Source organism: Carassius auratus, unplaced genomic scaffold (genome assembly GCF_003368295.1).
Source record: "Carassius auratus strain Wakin unplaced genomic scaffold, ASM336829v1 scaf_tig00217786, whole genome shotgun sequence".
In the NCBI taxonomy this organism is placed as follows: Eukaryota; Metazoa; Chordata; class Actinopteri; order Cypriniformes; family Cyprinidae; genus Carassius; species Carassius auratus.
This window is the reverse complement of record NW_020529243.1, coordinates 1-7328: the sequence shown is the minus strand read 5'-3', so window position 1 is coordinate 7328 and position 7328 is coordinate 1. Positions and strand designations below refer to the sequence as shown.

At 35.3% G+C, this 7328-nt stretch overlaps 1 pseudogene; it reads left to right on the top strand.

Moving 5' to 3' along the window:
- Positions 1-16: 16 nt before the first annotated feature.
- Positions 17-5595, top strand: LOC113102959 (alpha N-terminal protein methyltransferase 1B-like; annotated as a pseudogene).
- The last annotated feature ends 1733 nt before the right edge of the window (positions 5596-7328 follow it).

Below are 7328 nucleotides of genomic sequence, written 5' to 3'. Positions count from 1 at the left end.
ACATGAGAAGGCAGTGCTAAGAATAGCCACTACATAAGCCGCTTGTCACTAACTGTGAATGAATGCACGACTCTCTGGTTCATGTGTTGGTATGCACTAATATGCCATTCTGGATGTGTCTATGGAACGTAAGAGAGGAGCTTCTTCTGGAACTGAAGAAGAAGGCACCACCCCTCTTCTGAGGCAATCGCACCCATCCCTTTCTCATTCCACCACCCCAGGTGGTGATGATCTGATAAGATGTGGTAGTTCGAAGCACTCTGCTGAGAAAAGAACGCTCAACCGGTCAGTAACCAGAGGCCACCTACAGATATAGCAGCACAGTGGTGTCTTCAGAGACACCTTGAGCTACGCATTATCAAACACGCTTTGAGTCTCTTTGCAGAAAATTCAGAATGTCTGATTCCACTTCCATTATGGAGTTTAGCGGGACGCATCAAGCTTTCCGAGACCGCTGGGCAAAGACGGATAATGAGATGTGCAAGCACAGTATGTCTTTCCACTTGCACAATACTCTGAGGAAGGAGTTCTTCGCCAGCTACCTGTACCTCCTGGAGCAGATTCCTCTGGGTAAGAGGGTGGCTCAGTGAATTGTGTGTATTATGACCCTTTGTGTATTATGAAGTTTTCCTGCAATATTGTTGTTGAGATGAGAACCGTAAGGCAGACATTTGGAGTATGAAGTTGTGTCAGACCATATCCAAAATAAATATTTAGTTTGCATCCACTAATATTCATGTTATTGGCATATCTGTCTCTATTAAAGCTGCTTCAAAATTACATTTGAAACTTGAGAAGATAACAGCTTCGCCTTAACCACAATATCCAATAGGAACACTCGATTTTCAACAGTATACAGTACATACCATTTATTCCAGTGTACAGAGTCATGTGTCTATTTTAAGCACATGTATATGCATGCTGCATACTTTAACCCTTGTACAGTATTTGGTCATTTCTGATTGGAGAAATTTACATTTTGAATGTTTAAAAATCGTAGCTTCACCAGAATGGTACGATACTTGGTGACTTTTATGGCACTTGGTATGTGAACACACACACACACACAAAACACTCCTGGTCTTTTTTCCTGGTCAGAAATTAATGGATTTACAGCAGTTAAAATCAATAATTCGACTATCATGCAGTAAAACAGTGGAAAGCAAGGAAGGGGTTACACTCTAAAACATCAAGAGTTTAAAATGGATACATCCACATACAGAATTATACATACTCAAATTAATTGGTATTGCTATAACCATATAGCCCAAATGAGTCAAAAGACTGAAATTAGAGATGTATAAAATCAGATCATACCCAGAAGGTTTAAGCTCTGATAAAGGAAAATACACTTCAAATTAACATTTAAAACTGCAAAAAATATAAACCTTGACAAAAAGTAGTCTCTGAGCATGTCTTACACAAATACATATTAATCCACAGCCTAATAAAAATAAAAGATTTTGTATAAAAACAACTAGGGAATTCACAAGCATCTCCAAAGAGTCCTATACAGGAATCTAGTGGTTACACCATGAAATTACAGTTTTTTCTCTTTTTTCCTGCTTTAAATTTTTTTATTTTAGTCTCTATTTTAATCTGAAATACTGCAATAATTGAAAAATAATTTAAAAAAAAGAAAAGAAAAAAAAATCATAATTAATGCATAAAGATTAATCAGTACCATGAAGTTATCTCAAAATAAAAAATATTATTGAACAAATATATATTAGATTGATTATACTGAAGAAGAAAAAAAGTAACATTTTAGGTGTCCGGTCACTTTTGACCGCGAAGACCATGAGTGTGACTCTCAAATGAGGAGCGCACAAGGGTTACATTTTACTGAATAATAAAATTTCAGCTGTGTCTTTACTATGCTGGTGCATTAGTAGCAATAACAGTATATTTCAAAGTATTGAAAGGCTTTGGAGATGGTTATGTGTTAACATAACATAAACAACTAAGCAAATGTTCTCCTTTAAACAGCCATGAATATTATATGATGGTATGGAGTTCATAAGTAGTTTTGTTTGTGTTGTTGACAGTGGTCTCTGTCTGATGAATGTTAGCTTATATTTCTACTTGTCCACACCGTTAATCAGATGTTGTGTAGTGTAAACTGTGGAGACAATCAAAGCAGTCTGCCAGTGTAACTGTGAGTTACTGCTTGAATTCAACAGACTCAATCACAACTATATTTGTTGTAACTGATGAGTTTGGTCCGGTAAAAACACAGAAATCAACAGATATTACTCTTGGCCTTTACTCATGTACAACAACACGGGGGGTTAAAAATTTAGTTTTTAACCCCTTTATAATGTATGATGTTGGTGGGAAGAGAAAAACACACAAAAAAAATCACATTTAGTGCTGGAAACGGCAAATGTTACTGCAAAGTTATGTTAGTGTCAGTGAAATCCATGTTAGAAATGTTGTATTCGTGTAATACATTACCAAAAAAATAAGCATTTGGAGCAAAAATATTTTTGAGTACATCATAAATGACATCAATTTCATTTTAGACCAAAAGTGAACACAATCATTCATTCATATTTTTAAAAGACTGATATGAATTCAGACAAGTGTTTTGTAAGACAAATGAAAATTCTGTTATCATTTACTAATCCTCATGTCATTCTAATCCTATATTTGTGAAAATATATTTTATGTTCTACAGAAAATGTTTGTAATGGTATGGGAGTGAGTAAATGGATGACAGAATTATCATTTCTGGGTGAACAATCTCTTTCAGAGAAAAATTAGAATGAATGTCTTGCTTTGGCTGAAATGTTTCCTAATACTAGCAGGTTTTAATGTTGCCTCATGACCAATAAGGCAAAGCAGTTGAGTGAGTGCTATAAAGAGGGCCAACAAAAATAAACAGGACCAAAACAAAATAGTCCATAGCGAATCACTGCCCAGTGTTACTATTTTTGACTTTGAACTAGTAAACCTGTGGTTCACATATCAAACCCTGCTCAGAATTTCAGTATCACAATCGTGTCGCCCTGCCAGTTCTCGCACCTATAACCCTTCAGCAAGGTCTTCCCGCTAATCATCTGCTGATCCGATGTTTGACTCGAACTTTCCAAACATGCTTTGACTTAATAACTGGTCTGTCCTTTAAGTGACCAGCCATTCAAGAAAGCAGATGTTCCAGCTGAACTTAATACTGTGACATTGGACTGATGCTGACAGAGTATCATATGTTGAGCTGCTTCATCTAAACTCCTAAATGTGCCAACAATAAAGTATTCCTTTGTGCTGTAGTACAACACTGTCAATACCAATAGTGTCTTGGTTCTTCAAATTCCATTTGCAGAAAGAAAACATCTTGGAAATTGCAAAAATAAATGCTATTAATAACTGGTATTTTCAAAAAACTGCTTATGACTAAATGTTGTTGCGAGAAGTTGTGTTGTTGTGAAACTTCATCTGATAACTGTACACTTTCCCTTGAAATGCTCTGATCCCACAGCTGACCTACATCACAATATTAGATTTCTGGTAATTAAATCTAGGGCTTGTTTTTTTGTGTCTAGTGACTGTCTATATGTTTATTGCCCGACAGTGAAACTCTATGCCGTGACTTGTGAGTACATTAAAGGGGAGAAGCAGTTTTACTACAGGTCACAGAACTTCTACAAGGATGTCCCGGCATCAGAGGAGGGCATGATGGGAGACTTTGTGGAGATATCAGAGATCGACCTTGAAGGCTCAAGACAGTTCCTGAAAAAGTTTGTTGTATGTCATTTACATTTTCTATTTCTTAATGAATGTGTATTATTTATAGGAAATACATTGAAATAAAAAGTAATTTTTTTTACGTTTACAATTACGTTACAATACATTTTTATGTAATTGATGTTGAATTTACTAACAATTTCTAAATTATACCCTTTTCTATGCCACTTTTCTCAAACATTTGTTTTCCTACATCAGTTAAAAAGAGTTAATTAATTTATATATATCCAATTTAGTAAAATAAATACAATACATTTACATATTTATGTACTTAATGAAACTTTTAACTGCAATTGTACTTTTGGTACACTAGACTGGTATACTTAAAGTAAAATTGGAGCAACTAATTATGTGCATAATGCACTTTCATTGTGTGTAAGTAGTGATGAAGTCCAGCTAAAGATACCGAATTATATTTGATTGTGCTAAAATGGAAATATTACTTTAGGTACACTTTCAATATCTTGCATTTAAAGGCTGATATTATTCAAAGATTATACAATCCTTATCAATAGTGACATTAAAACACATTTAAGGTTTGACATTAAGAAATATTGTGCACAAGTAGTATCACAAATAATTTGGTGTTTGTGGTATACTATACTAAGTATGAAATAAATGTATTTTAATGTATTACTTTTTCCCTAGGTAGCCTATGACAGACAATATTTTTTTTTTATTGCATATTGCCTTTTCGGTCTGCTCACACATATTCTTTAAATAGCAAGACCTCAAGATCAGAATAACCAAGCTGTCTCTATAACGCTATTTGAACATGTGGTTAATTAACACATCTAAGTTGACAAATAGCTTTAGCTTAATAAATAGTGTTCAGCTGTTCTTCTGAAACTTTGACCCTGAACCTGGGCTAGCACTCATAATTCTTTATTATTTTTGAACATGCACTTTTTTTTTTTATTATAGGGTCCAGGAAAGGCTGGCACCAAGCGGGCACTAGACTGTGGCTGTGGAATCGGGAGGGTGTCTAAAGGAGTTCTGTTCCCTGTGTTTGAATCCATGGAGATGCTTGACATGATGGAAGAGTTCATCCTCCACGCTCATGAGGTTTACCTCGGAGATTACGCAGACCGAGTGGAGGCCTACTACCTTTACAACCTGCAAGAATTCACCCCACCTACAAAGAGATACGATGTCATCTGGCTGCAGTGGGTTGCCTGTGAGTGGATGGATTGTTTTCATCGATTATTTTATGTTATGTAACAAATATTTAATTTGACCAGTGTTTTCTGCCCACATACATTTGCTTATTTTAGTAGGTCCAGGCTATCTTTTGCATTTGCTTTAATGAGAGCAGCTGGAAAGCTAGTCAGAGTCTTTTGTTTCAGTATACAGTTTCATCTCCCTCACTGCAGTCTGTGTACATTTGACACCGACGGCACAGATATCTATATGAAACTGAAATCGTTGCATTGGTGACAGATTTTTTTAAGACCTAGCTTTGCATAAACCGTTTCTGCTAAATGAGTTTTGGACTGTGGATATTTAAAAATGTACACACTCTCTTTTAGTCAAGAATTACCGGGTTACCTCAACTATTTTACATTTTTCAGGTCATCTTACTGATAAGGACCTGATGGAGTTTTTAAAGCGTGCTAAGCAGAGCCTGAGGCCCAACGTGTGATCTTCATTAAGGATAACATGGCGCGGCAGGGGTGCAAGCTGGACCCCATTGACAGCAGCATAATTCGTCACCTGGACATCATGAAGAACATCATTCAGACAGCAGGCCTCACCATACTGGACGTGGAAAAGCAGGGAAGGCTTTCCTGAGGCTATCGTGCCTGTATGGATTGATTGCCATGCGCTAAAGGAAATCATTTATGATGTGTACATTACTTATATATAGTATATATTATAAAAACGTACAAATTTATTATTTTTTATTCCATTTACCAGCTAATATGTCAAAATAATTTCAGCAGTATGGAAATCTGTGGATTGTTATTTATTTTTTAACTAGTTACCATCCAGTTTCCATCTTTCTAGTAAAATATATAACTTCCATTTTTGTTTAAATGGAGGCATATAGATGTATATAATTGTATTACCCTGTTAACATGATTTAGTATTTTGTACATTTTATTCTAGTATCACAATGTAAAACAAATTATTTATTTATTTTTTTACAAGAAAAAATGTTGTTGTCTATGTCTATGTAACTGACAGAATTAAGTATGTTGCACCAAGTGTCATTTTTGTTTTCTTTTAGAGTATAGAAATATTAATAAAAGAAATGTAAACAATATAAGTGTCATTTCTTGTTTTTACAGTAATACATCATATAGCAGATTAGGCAGTCACTGAACCACATTAGTAAAACATTTTTCAGAAACATTTGTCATGATGTCTCTCAAGTTGTAGTGAGAATTAAGTTCTTAAAACAACCATGCTTTACTGGCAAAATGGGGCAAAATATAAAATGATTACTGTAGGACTTTGCTTAAATTTATGTGTTAGTTGGATATTTCCTTGAAGTATTCTTGGTGTCTTTGAAAGCAGAGCTTCTCTTCACATATTTAAAGAACTGAGGATAAAATAATGTCAACAAGTTCAAAACTTCATTGTATTCCCCAAACTATGAAAAACCACACTGTTTAGGTAAATGGCTCTCAGATGGTGTCTTTGTAGAGAGGAAGGGAATTATCCCTGGTTTTTGACAGACTACTCTTTTGTATCTGCCTTGGGCTCTGTCCAAATCTGTCAGAACATGTCTGCATAAAGAGCACCAGCAAGTCACCTCAAATATTTGGCACATAAGCCTCACAAAGATGTCTTGAGAACGTGCAGTGTAAAAAATCAAGCAGGTCCTTTCCCCTGTGAATAGGCAGTTTGTCAAGAAAAAAAAGCGCAAACACTCAATGCACGCAATGCAGTCAGCCTGTAATGTATTGGAGTGATCTTACGCTGGTTCTTTTACGAAGCGAATTCCTCGCTCTCATGGGATTTGAAATTGCAATTTTCAAAGTTCAAAACATCCTCAGGCTGCAGTCACATTTCTTTCAGAAATCTATGTAAATAACTGTCAAATGTCTACTCGGCTATTCAGAAATGGTTAGCGTACTGGTAATTTCTGCTATCAAGTCTAATCTTTCTCGTTTCCTTCACAAGCAGTCTGGCAGTTAATGGTCTGTATTAACAGAAATAACATTAATAAATTTGGTCATATTAAGAGCTGAATTGGGCAAGCTCCAGGCACAGAGAGTCAAACATAACATTGACAGACAACTGGGAGTGTTGTACTGACACAAGTAATTATCGACAAATGATCCTGTACCTAGAGCTGGCAGTGGGGAGCGACATCAAATTTCAAGTTTATTTAACAATTATTTCTAATTTTTTCAAATGATAAATGCTCATTTGTGGTGTCAAAGTTTATGCAAGTTGCTTCAAATCTCATTTCAATCGAATTTAATAAGAATTTATGCCTTTCGTAACTAGACCTTTAACCTCAAAGTCTTACAACTACAGGCTTGATACCAAGAAAATTGGTCCTGAGGGTTTGAAATGTGATACAACCGATTGACATATTATGGTTTGGCATTGAGAAAAGAAAAATAGTT